The sequence below is a fragment of the Mastigoproctus giganteus genome, chromosome 9 (assembly GCF_048544385.1).
Source record: "Mastigoproctus giganteus isolate SK-2022 chromosome 9, ASM4854438v1, whole genome shotgun sequence".
Taxonomy (NCBI): domain Eukaryota; kingdom Metazoa; phylum Arthropoda; class Arachnida; order Uropygi; family Thelyphonidae; genus Mastigoproctus; species Mastigoproctus giganteus.
The window spans coordinates 44123698-44136116 of record NC_143583.1 but is presented as its reverse complement, the minus strand read 5'-3'; the positions used below and the strand labels follow the sequence as shown (position 1 = coordinate 44136116).

The 12419-nt window shown below is 38.2% G+C and overlaps 1 long non-coding RNA gene across 1 annotated transcript; it reads right to left on the bottom strand.

The window, feature by feature from the left end:
• Positions 1 to 3324: 3324 nt before the first annotated feature.
• On the bottom strand, positions 3325 to 11828 carry LOC150080188 (uncharacterized). Its single transcript, XR_016547419.1, has 3 exons — positions 11741 to 11828; positions 5274 to 5408; positions 3325 to 3423 (listed from the first exon to the last, which is right to left on the bottom strand). It is a non-coding gene; the product is annotated as an uncharacterized LOC150080188 (long non-coding RNA).
• Positions 11829 to 12419: the final 591 nt, after the last annotated feature.

Genomic DNA, 12419 nt, shown 5'->3' with positions numbered 1-12419 from the left:
GATCCAGTCGGTACCAACAGGGAATGCCTCATACCATGATACAACCTCCAGTCGCTTGAGTGGTAGACACGAGACTGTCTGGATGCATGGCTTCATAAGGATCACACCAAAATTTCACCCTCCCATTGGTGCCAAAAAAGCGTAAATTGAGACACATTAGGCCACATGAACTTTTCCCACGCAGTCCAATCTTGGTGTTGGTGACACCATTCCATTCGAATCCTTTGATTTCTTTATAGAAAGAAGGTGGCTTTCATAATTCAAATTATTTAACTGCCTCCATGTAGTTTGGTTGGAAATGGGTCTTTCTTTGTCTAAATTAAATTTGTCAGTCATTTTCTACACTCTGGACTTTCTGTTGTATAGCACAGTTCGCTTTAAATTCTTCCACTTCGTTCTTGGAGATCCGAACCTTCTGTCGCATTTCTTCCTTTAAGGGCTGCATTGTCCTTTCGTTTTCTACTCATTGTATACTTTTGAGATTGTTACTTTTGACACACCAGCAGTGATTTCCTATGTTTTCTCAATCGTGGCTCCTGCTGAACGTGCTTCAACAAAACACCGTTCTGAAAATCGGAAAGATCGACTAAGTCCCAAAAAATGTATAGTATTTATCCGATACCAAGTAACTTGGTATCATATAAATACTGTTCGTGTGACATTTTACATTTGCATACCGCATTTTTAATTTCTAACGCCAATTGTAAAAGGTTTAATTTTTCGACACCAGTGAGTGTATATAATGTTTAGATTCATGCTGAATAATATGACGTAACGTTAAATATTGAGTTTAATATTGAGCTTCTTTAAGACGAAGTTTTAACGTGGAGTTGGACACAGAAGTTGCTCTGTTGCTATTGAACTCAGCTCGGATTTCAGGTGACATAAATTCGAGGACGTTTAGAAATCAGTATTATAGTCTTATCTTGTGCTTCCGCAGTCGTTCTGATCGTGGACTGCCAAGCACCTTGAATCGTCGAATTTGCATTCCTTTAAATGAAACACCTAGTTTCCTGCCAATACCTCTCATGAAATAAGAGTTCCTTATTTCTTGCCATGTTTATCACGAAACACACTAAACACTCTTTCTGAATGAGGGGTGTTCGGTTCGATTTTATAAGTTTCAGCCCTTACTCTTCAATTTATATTCTTGCAAAACACTCTAGAATCATCTACAAGCTTCTATAATATTGAAACAATACTCCCACTTTGCTAGAGAATATTCTAGAAGCATTTACAACAATGAACGTTCCAGATGATTCCAGAAATTTTTTTGCAGAATCATCTTCAACAAATCATCCAGAATCACTATCCAAGAAGTGAACAACGTTCTGGCACATTCAAATCTTCAACACCTTTCTGGAATATTCTCGAATATTCTATAAAGTTCTTAAATATTATTATTTTTTTATTTTTATACATAATAGAAAATATTTTAATAAAAATTGGTAAACAAGTTGGTACTATTTTAATAAATAACTTTGAATTTAGAATAATTGGGACGTGATTATGAACTTTTAGGAGGAAATGTATATTATGAAAATTATTGTGGGCATCATAAGATAATCACCTGATATGTAAAATATATAATTGTTATAATGGTGCCGTGCCCATAGCATCTGAACACTGGAGGAGTGATACTGCATTCTCTGGAATAATGAATCACGGTATGCACTGTTTCTGTGTGATGGAAAAATATCAGGCGAAGTTCTGAAAACTCTGCAATGCATATTGCATCCTCAAAACTGTGGAGTACACTGGTGAAAGTTTGATGAATTAGAAATGCATTTTATGGCGTGGAGTTGGACCTCTAATTTTTGTAGACGGCTCAATGAATGAATCATCCTACTTAGACCATTACCGCTTAAACTGTGGTCCATGGGAGTCCGTCTAAAGGTGATTCTTATGCTCATTATGTGCTCAACAAATGAGTTACATAGGTAAAAAATATACATGTTCATCTGTCACACTAATTATGAGAGGTAAGTTAACCCTTTTCCATCTAGCATCCCTGGAAGCCAAGATATAAGCAATTATGCATCGAAAGGACACCGTCCAGGCAGAGGGATTTTCATTTTCATTTTTTAAAACTGCATTTCTTAAAAACATCGAAGGACAAATTTTTAAGGTGGGTTAGAAATTTTGTGTTTCGATCACAGTAAAAAAAAATTATAGTTTACTTTGGAGATCCACAGGTAAAGCGAGGAATAAAAAGGGATCTGCTATTGGTTTGCGTGACACTGTTCTAGACAATACTTCATTTCCTGTGGGGATGGAATTTTACGTTGGAAGGAAAAATTATGAATTGTAATATATGGAACGTAATTGCCGGAATGGGCAGCTCAGACTTTTGATCTTAATCCCATTGATCATGTGTGAGATGAATTGGAAAGGCATGTAAGAAAATGATTTCGCTCTCGCTGTACGTTTTTGCTTCAGTAAAGTATGTTTTTAATAATTTATGGATGTGTATTTTAGTGTTCTTATAGTTTTCATCACATAGTTTACCTTGCAGTACGTAGTCCACGGAATATACATTATGCACTTTTCGCATCAAGGAACATTTACTTTTCGCATCTGTATTTTACAATTAATGGACTGAAAGTTTACCTTAATATTTCTTTAACTTCCATAATTAATAATTTAACATATTTAAAATAATTCGAAATGATCGGGCACCCTTTCACTCTGCACGTGAAAGGATGGCTGATATCAAACTAATTCTCTTCGTCCAATGTAACATCTTTATGCACTTTAAAAATTAGACCTTTGTCATCACACTGAGAGCAACTACATTACGCACCCTACGTGTAATATAGTTGCCTACGTTGTAATATGCACTGTTAATTTGTGTGTTACCGTCTTACTTGGAGCTTCATCCTAACGAAAAATGAAAGAATAAAGTAGTCTGACCTTACCAGACAGAGTAATGGCGCCAGATTCTCTTTATATTTTCCGTTTTATTTAATTAACTAGACACAGAAAGGCCACCTGGTTAATTTCTCAATGCAGGGCTCCATTTAGACCATAGCAGATAAAAAAATTCATGTTATAAAAATTTATTTTCATATGTGATCCGGTGAGTCTCTACATGATATAATTTCAAGTGTTTGTGTGAATTAAATATATCGATGGTGTATAAAATATAACCAGTTACAGAGCTATAAAATTCTACAAAACATTCATTCCATATTCTATGCCCCTTCAGTGTTTACTTTATGTTGTCCTTATGTGTGGAAAAGTCGAAACCTCTGTCTGTTCCCTTACTTTTGCCAACGCAGTATATTTAAAGATGGAAAAGTGGCTGAAGACACTTGACTTGCCAAACGACACTTGACATTTATTAAAAAGCTTCACGGTGTTACACAGAAATCAATATTCTCGGTTCTTCAGGTTGTAGCGTCTGCTTTTCACTTGATTATCCTGAAAGACAACGACAACCAATTTCATTTTTAAGTTTACTAAAAGCATTTTTACTATAAATAGTTCTTTATTTATACTTTAAATTAGAATTTTTAATAGATCACTTTGATCAAAAAGAAAGAAATAAAGCTGCTCAGGATATCTTTCATTTGTTATGATTTGTGAATAAAAATCTTAAAAATGCTTGTGCGCAACATATGTTGTCAACCTCCCCATACATGCTCATTACCCTTTTAACTAGGCAATGTTTAAGCAGATGAGCATGGGCTGAACCCCTTCCATCTCGTATAATTCAAACCGATTATTTTTTCTAGGTTTCGCAATAATTATCACATGAAATGATTTTGACAGAATCCCATATAAGAGAAAAATGGAAACCCTCTTGCTCATCTGTGATGTATGATAAAATAGATAAAATAAAAATCGATATTATTGGACAGTAAACAGAATAAAGGGAAAGCCTCACGTTTCTCAGTTTCTAATGCCCAGATGTCGCATCGTTGAAGCTACTGCTTGTCCCATTATATCAATAGAAGAAATATGATTAGCATTACGATGATACACAAACAAGTTGGTATATTTATTGCAGAATGATTTAAAGAGAATAGCTCAGCAAAGCTTGAATGTAGAGGAACTGATATTATGCCAGTGATAATAACACATTATAATACATCTTTATCAGGAAGTGAATGAGTTATGGCAGCCAGACTTGGAAAATAAGGGGTGCTCCAATGTTGTTATCTTGGGTTTTTTTTATTAAAAATCACTGCGACAGAGGAAAGGCACAGCACATTATCACAATGAAAAACCATCTCCAACATTTCTGCATCATTTTGCCGAGTTTCACTAAAAAGTTTCACTTAAAGAGGCACAGTTCAATCAAAACTTGATGAGGTAAGGTCTTCGCTGTTGGAAGAATGGAATTTGTTGCCACAGAATCTTATAGACACCCTTATATTGAGCATGGTACACCGCTGTCAGTTATGTTTAGCCATTGGAGGGGGATCATACTCAGTATTGATATCACGATTGCGAAGAAACAAAAAGTGATCTGTACAGGAAAAAGAAAGTAATAGCATGATACAAATGTTGCTGACATGCACAGTAGTAAGGCATTGGTAAGCAACGATTCTCGCTTAATTTTAGCCACCACACATTGTACATCAGCAACCCCAGTTTCTATTCACTAGTACACGTACCAGTGAACAGAAACTTCGCTCATCATGTTAAGGGTGGAAATGGGTTTGCTGGTTTTAGGAATATTTGGTCTTCTTTCATTGATCGGAAATGCTTGGGTCTAGTTAAGTAAAAATTATATAAACAGAGACCTTATTGGTCTCTGTTTATATAATTTGAAACGGCTTTTTGGACCAATGAGGAGATTAGCGACTATATTCCTGTATTTAAATAAAATATGTTATTCTGACTTAAATTTTCATAAGACTGCTTTATAAAAATTTGTAGTTCCAATATCCATAAATAAAAGTTTCAAAGGAGAATCCCTTTATTTTGGTTTAGGGTGTCAGAGATAACGAAATTTTGGGAAACGGTTCATTACTGTATAAAACAGTGTGAGCATGAGTTCTACTAACCGACTGCATGAGTCTGTTAGTATTGGTTAGTAATGACCGCTATTGGGTCCATTTCTCTCCTCACTAAATTTTTAACTAAGAGTTTTAACTAGATCCAGACAAGTGAATCTAATTCTGATCAATAATAGATAGTATTTGGGGGCAGGGAGGTTTAAAATGACATCGAAAATGTGCAATGTAGATTTTGTGAAATACTTTTCGAAATATTTATAATTCCAGTGAGGTTTTGTGCTTTATTAAATGAGTTGAACCACAAACCTGAAATTTATTGATAATCTGCAACCACTTCTCCGTCGCTGGTTCAGTTTTGAAAACCTCTGAACCCTGAAGATGCCTTAGACTGTTGTACTGACTCCACTGCAATTGATGTTTGGTCCACAGTAAGGTGCCCAACTGTTGAAACATAAGAAAGACGGAAGGTATAATTACTGATCCTTCTTTTAAAAAAATTAATAATAATAAATATTGTAATTCAATATTATTAAAATATAATGTTAATTTAAGTAAGCCGTTTGTATTTTTATTGAGATAAAAAAAAAGTACATATTAAGCGTTTTTCATACATAAACAAAGAAAAATAATAGCTCCAGTTAATTTCTCCGTAACCATGTGTATAATGAAGAATAATAATTGGAACTAAACTCACAAATTAATAATAGACGTGGATAAAAATTTTTAAAAGCTATTATTATTTACAGATGATTTTTGTGCGTCTTTTACATATGCGCAAAAATAGCAGGCAAACTTAGAATAGAAATCACAGACAGGGTGGATAATATTTGAGCATATTTGTGCAATTCGTGTCCGAATTTTCACGTTGTTTTGGGTTCGATTTCCATAATCTGCTGAAGTATTAACCCATCTGTCCTTTTTCGATGGTTGTGGATGATGTGTAGAAATTGTAACAATTCATTGCAGATGAATAATACTTAAAGACAAATAACCAATGCATACTACATTATCAAAAGTATTAAGCGGTGTCTTTTTCATGGTAATGGAGCGTCGTTTAACTATAAAAAGAGTAGAAACTCTTTATAAAAGTGGCTGAAAAGGAGAGATTCCATTGTCTGCAATGTTAATTTAAACCGAGTAAACAGCTGTTAGATCGTCAACGTGCGAGGATTACGTCTTCTACATATACTGAATGAGCTCTTTATTAAGTAGATCTACCTAAAAGCGAGTATGTCCCGTTTTAGCTCCCAAAATAGAGTCGAGTCTTCATAGCATGGACCCAGAAAGTGTCCAAAGTGTGCCACACGGATACAGATCGGTGGTATTTGCAGATCTGTATCCACTTTACCCCACAACTGCTCAATTAGATTGATATCTGGTGATTAGAGTAGGCTGAATTCAGCCTCATGTTATTGGAACCAGTTCTGTAAAATTCTGGCCTTGTGAAATCTCGAATTGTCTCGTTGAAAGAATCCATTCGCAGTCGGGTGCATTGCAGCACTGAAGGTATACGATTGATCAGAGCCAATTTCCAGATAACCTGTGGCATCCAAATTTTGCTCCACTGGTACCAAAGGGCATAATGCACATCACGAAAACATTCTCACAGTTTTCATTGCACTGTCACAACTAATACCACCTTGACAAGACGTGTCCATGGACTCATGCTATTTTCGCCATATTCTTTCTATCCAGCGAGAAATAGCAGGTTGCGTGATTCGCTAGATCAGACAAACGTATTTCCTAATCCTCCAATGTCTAGTGTTGGTGTTCCTGAATCCAATTAACCGTACTTTCTTGCTTTTTGCTAACAGGAGTGGAACCTGTTTGATCCACTGCTGTGATGCCCCATCCGTGACAAGGTATGAGGTGCTGTGCATTTTGAAATTCATCTTTGGTTAACACTGTTGTGCACACTGATTTTATTTGAAGGGCTGCAGCCTTTCCGTTACAGTACAAAGATCATGTCAGCCTCTTACAGCGAGCTGTTTTCGACCACAGAATCCCGGTTGGCATGAAGTTATTTGGTTATTAGACCAATCTCTATACACTCGAGTTAGAATAGGATGCCAAAGCCCCAGCAGGGTTGCAGTTTCCATGATTCTCATATCGGCGCGTCTGGCGCCGACTGTCATATCACTTTCAAAGTCTATTAAATGTTTCGTCTTGCCCATTGTTGCACGGAATTGCACATATGCATCATCCGTATGTATCTGTCAACCTGATTAATATTGCAAAGTATGAACATGATAAAGGATAGTTTTACCTAATGAAGTGGTCACGGTGTAAGCGTGCGGGGAGATTAGTGTTTGTGTAATTTCTTCTATATTAGTGTTTCCATATGTCAAATCTAACGAAAGTGGCCAGCTAAGGATCAAGTATTTCTTTGTTTAATTTTTCTGGTTGTAAATATTTTATATATTTCTGTTTTAATCCGCCAATATACCCTCAGTCATCACTCAGTTGTGACCACCCCAACTCCGTAATGGACTATATCGCATAGCTTGGGGTTTAAAAACCAAATAGCTTCGTACGCTAAAGCAGTGGTAATTTGCATCTGGTCGATCAAGTCAAAGTGATAAAGCAGCAGTTTTGGAACATCGTAAAGATACCACGGAGTTTCCAAAGGTCATGATTGTGGGAGCTCGGGTGATTCCATATCAGAAACGGCAAGTCTTGTCGGTTGCTAAATGCCCACTGTGGTTAAGGTGTACAAAGAATGGTATCGAATGGGTAAAACCATCTCCCACTGACACAACTGTAAAGGATTAGGCAAAGTGGATGTTCGTGGTGAGCCAAGTGTGCAGCGCATTTTACGGGTTCAATGGCAGGTCACTGTGCGACAGTTGAACACAATATGGGAAATTTTAAGAACGATATCAAAAATGACTAGATGCGCCGCATACTCAGATATATGAAGTTCCATAGCAGACGACCCAAGAGCCACCCTCTCCTCACCTTCGATCATCGTCTACGGCGAATGCTGTGATGTAAACAACAAGCTGATTGGACATTGGAGGACTGGAAACGAGTGTACCTGGTCGGACGAGTCCAAATACCTCGTGCAACACGCCGACAGACACCTTCATATATTGCACAAGTAACAGGAGTCCATGGACCCGTCGTGCATGACCCACTCTCCAGGCCGGTGGCTGTGGTTGCTTAATATGGAGCATGTTTTACTAGCAAGAACTAGGATCCTGTGTGCATATTGACCAACATGTCGCTGATGGGATCTACCGGCAGCTGATAGAAGACCAATGCACCTTGCCAAGTATTTTTTCCGGGACAGAAACGGGATCTTTCAAGAAGATAATGCGCCGTGTCATCGGGCCTGAACTGAAACGAGAAACAGTGAAGTATCACCCATCTTGATTGACTTCCAAATTCGCATGTCCTCAATCCAAATGAACACCTGTTAGATGTTTTGGAAATGGGAAGTGAGGTGAATGGACATGCAACAGCCATCTATACGACACTATGGAAAGCATTGAAGGCAGCATGGCTGCAAATCCCTACGGATGTTTACAGACATTCAGTTCCAGTAGAATCAATGCCTAGGCGAACAGCGGCTGTTATCCGTGTGAAAGGTGGCCCAACACGCAGGATATCGGCATCATACCAAGTAAGCCAATTATCACACTTTATTGAGGGTTTCTAAAAGGGTATTTAAAAGCATAAGTAAAGTGCTCTGTTTTTTAACAGAATCTTTAAGGTTTTCGTATACACTGGTGGGCAAAACTTAAGGACCAGTCAGGTTTTCACCTGTAGCTTCTCATGGGAGTGGACTGGATATCGGAAAAGCATACCAAAGGAACCTCGTGAGGTACAAAAATGATGAAGGAAAATTTTATCTGTCGTTGTGGAATTTGATAGGTTGAATAAATTTAAGGAGGAACTGGACAGGCATTTGGAGGGAATGGTGTGATTTTTTTTTTTTTTTTTTTTTTTGCTGATGCTGCATAAGCTCAAACACTTGCTTTCTTGCATCACATGCCACTACTACTACTACAACGAAAACAAAAAGGTACAGAGAGACTTTATTCAAAAATGGCAACATAGCACTGGCTGCCATGATACAGATGCATCACTGCCAAAGATGGAACAAAGGGAAGAGGTGGTCCTTAGTAAGAAATATGGCCACCCCTAATATCGATGCAGGCTTTGCACCGCCTGTCCATAATTAGAACAATGTTGCTAATAAGTTCTTGCGGTAACATCGCCCATTCCTCTGTCAGCGTCATCTTCAGCTGGTGAACATTTTATGCTGGGTGTGGACGTGCGCTAGTCGTCTCCCCAGAGCGTCCCATATGTGTTCGATGGGATTTAGATCGGTCCAGGGAACGGGCAGGCCAATCCATACTAACAATGTCCTCACTTTACAAAAGAATATCAACAGCTGCAGTGCGATGGGGTGTGGCGTTATCATCCATAAACACGAACTAGGGGCCAATGGCACCTCGGAACAGATGCACATGGGGAAGTATTACCTCAGTACAGTAGCGTGCACCGGTTACAGTACCGCCTTCCAGTATTTGGAGTTGTGTACGCTCATCCAAGAGAACACCTCGACCGCTATATCGATCCCTTTCAATGATGTTTGAGGGGGTGATACTGTGTGCCAACCTCTCGCCTAATTAGCTGACGTCCAGAATCGCTGCTGATACTGAATCTAATCTCATCAGAAAAGAATGCTTTACCCCATTGCGCTGCTGTCCAGTCTTTGTGTTCGATGCACCACTGTAAACGGGGTCTCCGATGGGCAGGTGTTAAAGGGACACAGCTACTGTCCGTCGGGCAAACAGTGCACGTTTGTGGAGTCTCCTGGTCACAGTAAACTGCGATATCCTGAGTCCTGTGCTCCTGTGCAGCTGGTTTGCAATGGATCTCGCTGTCTGGTGTCAGTCCCTCTTGGCCTGTAGGAGTATATAGCGGTCATCATTGGGCTTTGTTTTTTGTGAACGACCACCACTGCTCCTTCGAACAACTGTACCTGTCGTTCTGAAGGCCTACCACGCACGTGAGACGATGCTATGGGCGATACCGAACTCTGCAGCCCCACTCCTCGCACTTCAACCTTCCTCAAGCTTCCCAATTATTCGACACCGGGTAAAGTGATCCAGATGTTGTCTACTGACCATTTCGTTGTCTGTAGTACTGTATGAAACCAATCGAACGTCTGTAACAATCGTGCTCACCATTCGGTAATTTGTACATATGTATCTGATGAACTGCTGCTTTTATCTGTTTAAGTGAGTCCTCTCATTACGATTCAAATTTTTGCATGTGCACCAGCTTTCTACTGAACGGCCACAGTTATGTAAATCGCCACGGGCTGTCTCGTTTGATTTTGTGGTTGTAACCTTTAGAAATAGTGTTGGTCCATAAGTTTTGCACACCACTGCATAAATAAATAAATAAATAATAAAAATTATAAAGTATTTCGTCTGAAAACTCCTAGGCTGAAATGATCGTGTTGTCTGAATATTTCGTAATTAATAAATTCCATATTTAATTCTACAAGAAGTTCACACGTGCCATTATTACGCCATAACATTATAGCCATACCGCTGAGACGTTATACTTCCATCATACAGATAATCAGACCTAAAATATATATTTGGTGAAAGTTCTGTACTTCCGCCCGATAATTACTAATTTAAGAAATATAGAATTTACTTGTAGAAACCTCATTATATTGCTCATATAATCAATAAGTTTCGAACCTGAAGCTTTCTGGCAATCAGTCCGGAATCGAATCCCGAAATAAACGTTCTATGAATTATCATGGAGATAGTCACAAGGGACTATATCCATGATAGGTTTTATAAGATTTTTCCTCTCTTGGCATTCAGCAATTTTACCCCGGTTAGAAAGAAATTAGAATTCTAATTTCTTTCTAACTGCCTTACCATTAATATCCGGACATCTGCCTTTAGACAAAAAAGAGCTTCTATTGTATCATTTAATATTTTGTAAACCTTTTGCTTTTATGACGGCCTTTCGCGGCATACCGTCAACCATCTTTTTATAAATGTCAGGTGATATGTTCCTCCACTCGGCCTTTAACGCAGCCACCAGTTCGGCCTTGTTCTTTGGGCGATCTCTACGTGCACGTACCCGACGATCCAATACATCCCAAAGATGCTCGATTGAGTTCAGATAAGTACTCTGGGCTGGCCAATCCAACTTTTCCACACCCATGTCCTCAAACCACTCTGTTACGACCCGAGCAGTATGGCATGGTGCATGGTCTTGCTGATACAGGTATGAACCTTCCCCGAAGTATTGTCATATTGTTGGAAGTGCATAATTGTCCAGGTTGTCCTAGTACTGCACAGCATTCATGGTTTTGTCGATAACGACTAATGGGCCCAAGCCAAACCATGAAAGGAGCTCCATACCATGACACTGCCTCCACCAAACTTCATTGTTGGGAGGATACAATCAGGAAGGAACTGTTCCCCTGTTCTTTGGGCATGCAAGATGACACGTTCAACAGAACGTGTCATCTTGCATGCCCACTTTTGATATTGTCTGTTCGAAGCCCAGTGTGCATATTTATAGCAGATTCCGTGACGTGTTGCATGCTTAGGATCTCTTTCCCCATCCATGGAGGGGTGTCCGGATATTAATGGTAGGGCCGATGCAGTACGGCGTCTGTTTAAAATTTAGAAAATATCTGTTTCCAAGAAACTTCAATAGTTCTGTATAATTTACTTTCTTAATTGATTTTAATATCTTTTTAAATTGCGTAATTGAAATATACTTACAAGAGGCGTGAAGTCCGGGTCACTTCTTCGCCCCATTCGAGGGATAGTTTTGGTGGTCTTAGTGAAGAACTGTGCCGTAGTACTGGATATGATAATGAGGTAAATCAGGCACAAAGTGACTGGGATCCGCCTGATTACTGAAAGGGAGAGAGAGAGAGAGAGAGAGAGAGAGAGAGAGAGAGAGAGAGAGGGAGGGAGGGGGAAAAAAGAGAGATTAGGTTTTAAAGCTGTTAATTTTATTTAATAAAACTATATATAAAAGAAGGAAAGAATATTTTTATTTTGATAAAAATAATGGAGATAAAGGGAAACAGAACGGTGGATAAACATAATAGGAGTAAAGAAATGAAAAATATATATATATCTGGTAATAGAAAAGTAAATGTAGAAATATGAAATGGAAAAAATTGAAATATGAAGGAAAAATGGAAAATAGAAAAATGATTTTTTTCTCTCACTCTGTTGTTTTTTTTATCACTTAACCCTTTATCACTTTTTACACACGCACACGCACACTCACACTTAATAAACTAACGGAAACTAGTGTACTTAAATTTAAAGCAATTTAAAAATTGTACAAATGTTGTTCGGTTAAGATAATTGCATTTTATAGATGTAATATAGCATTTCCATTAAATGCTCTCAAATATAGCAAGTAAAAAATAGATGGCAGCACTAA